Raw genomic sequence first — 2,500 nt, forward strand, 5'->3', positions numbered from 1 at the left:
GACCAACACATATTTTTTCAAAAATGTCTGTTCAGATGGTGGGGAATATTAGAAAATGTCTGTCCATGTATGGATTATTAGGAAATGTCTGTTCAGGTAGGGAATATTATAAAAACGTCTATTAAGGTGAGGAATATTATAAAAATGTCTGTTAAGGGAATATAAAAATATCTGTTCAGGCGGGGAATATTAGAAAATGTCTGCTCAGGAAGGGAATATAAAAATGTCTGTTAAGGTAGGGAATATCATAAAAAGGTCTGTTCAGGAAGAGAATATTAGAAAATGTCTGTTCAGGTGCAGAATATTAGAACATGTATGTTCAGATAGAAGATATTATAAGAGTCTGTTAAGGTGGGGAATATTATAAAAATGTCTGTTCATGTCCGGAGTAACAGAAAATGTCTGTTCAGGTGCAGAATATTAAAACACGCCTGCTTAAGTGGGAATATTATAAAAATGTCTGCTCGGGTGCGGAACATCAGAACATGTCTTTTCAGGTGGGGAATATTATAACAATGTCTGTTAAGGTGGAGAATATTATAAAAATAGCCGATCAGGTCCGGAATAATAGATAATGTCTGTTCAGATGTGGAATATTAGAACAGGTCTGTTCAGGTAGGTAATATTATAACAATATCTGTTAAGGTGGGGAATATTATAAAAATGTCTGCTTAGGTACAAAATATTAGAAAACGTCTGTTCAGGTTCATATTAGAACACGTCTGTTAACATCTGTAAAAATGGGGAATATTATGAAAAAGTCTGTTCAGGTGCGGAATATTAGAACATGTTTGTTCGGTTAGGGAATTAATTAACAATATCTGTTAAGGTGGGGAATATCATTAGAAAATGTCTGTTCAAGTAGGGAATATTAGAACATGTCTATTCGTGTAGGGAATGCTATAAAAATGTCTGTTCACGAGGGGATTATTAGAAAATGTTTGCTCTGATGGGAATATTAGAAAATGTCTGTTCACGTAAAGAATATTATAACAATGTTTGTTCAGGTGGGAAATATTATAAAAATGTCTATTCAGGTCTGGCAAAATAGAAAATGTCTGTTCAGGCACAGAATATTAGAACACGTCTGTTCAGGTAGGGAATATTATAAAAAAGTCTGTTTAGGTGGGGGAATATTATGAAACTTTATGAAACTGTCTGTTCAGGTGTGAAATATTAGAAAATGTTTGTTGAGCTAGGGAATATTATAAAATTCTCTGCTTAGGTACAAAATAGAAAATGTCCGTTCAGGTTCATAATATCGAAACACATCTGTTCAGGTAGGGAATATCATAAAACAAATTCTATAAAGATGGGGAGTATCATGAAAATGTCTGTTCAGGTGCGGAATATTAGAACATGTTTATTCAGTTATGGGACAAATTAACAATATCTGTCAAGGTGGGGAATATTATAAAAATTTCTGTTCAGTTGGGGAATATTAGAAAAAAACCTTTTCAGGTGAGGAATATTATAAAAATGTCTGTTCGGGTGGAGAAAATTAGAAAAATGCCTATTCAGATAGGGAATAATAGAAAAATATGTTTGTTCAGGTGGGGAATATAATAAAACTGTCTCTTCAGGTCCGGAATAATAGAAAATCTCTGTTCAAGTGTGGAATATTAGAACAGGTCTGTTCAGGTAGGGAATATAATAAAAATATCTGTTAAGGTGGGGAATATTTTTAAAATGTCTGTTCAGGTGGGGAATATTTTTAAAATGTCTGTTCAGGCGCGGAATATTAGAAAATGTCTGCTCAATGTGGAATATTGGAACATGTCTGTTCAGGTAGAGAATATTATGACAATGTTAAGGTGGGGAATATAATAAAAAATAACTGTTCAGGTCCGGAATGATAGAAAATGTCTGTTCAGGAGTGGAATATTAGAAAATGTCTGTTCAGGTTGGGTACATCATAAAAATGTCTGTTAAGGAGGGCGAATATTATATAAATGTCTGTTCATGTGCGGAATATTAGGAAATGTCTCTTCAGGTGTGAAATATTAGAAAATGTCTGTTGAGCTAGGGAATATTATAACAATATCTGTTAAGGTACGGAATATCATAAAATTGTCTGCTTAGGTATAAAATATTAGAAAATGTCTGTTCAGGTTCATTATTAGAACGCATCTGTTCAGGCAGGGAATATTATAAAAGAAATTCTGTATAGATGGGGAATATTATGAAAAAGTCTGTTCAGGTGTGGAATATTAGAACATGTTTGTTCAGTTACAATATTTGTTAAGGTCGGGAATATTATAAAAATGTCTGTCCGGGTGAGAATTATTAGAAAATGTTTGTTCAAGTAGGGAATATTAGAACATGTCTATTCAGGTAAGGAAAATTATAATAATGTCTGTTAAGGAAGGGGAATATTATAACAATGTCTGTTCAGGTGGGGATTGTTAGAAAATGTCTGTTCAGATGAAGAATATTAGAAAATGCTGTTCTGGTGGGGACTATTAGCGCAAATCTGTTCAGGTACGCAGTATCATAACAA

General features: G+C 33.2%; 1 protein-coding gene across 1 annotated transcript in view; it reads left to right on the forward strand.

Annotated features, from left to right (window-relative positions):
- The window catches only part of LOC137615021 (uncharacterized), a 13,778-nt gene that overhangs the window by 6,053 nt on the left and 5,225 nt on the right, over nt 1-2,500 (forward strand). The window lies entirely within an intron of this gene.

The sequence above is a fragment of the Palaemon carinicauda genome, chromosome 21 (genome assembly GCF_036898095.1).
Source record: "Palaemon carinicauda isolate YSFRI2023 chromosome 21, ASM3689809v2, whole genome shotgun sequence".
Taxonomy (NCBI): domain Eukaryota; kingdom Metazoa; phylum Arthropoda; class Malacostraca; order Decapoda; family Palaemonidae; genus Palaemon; species Palaemon carinicauda.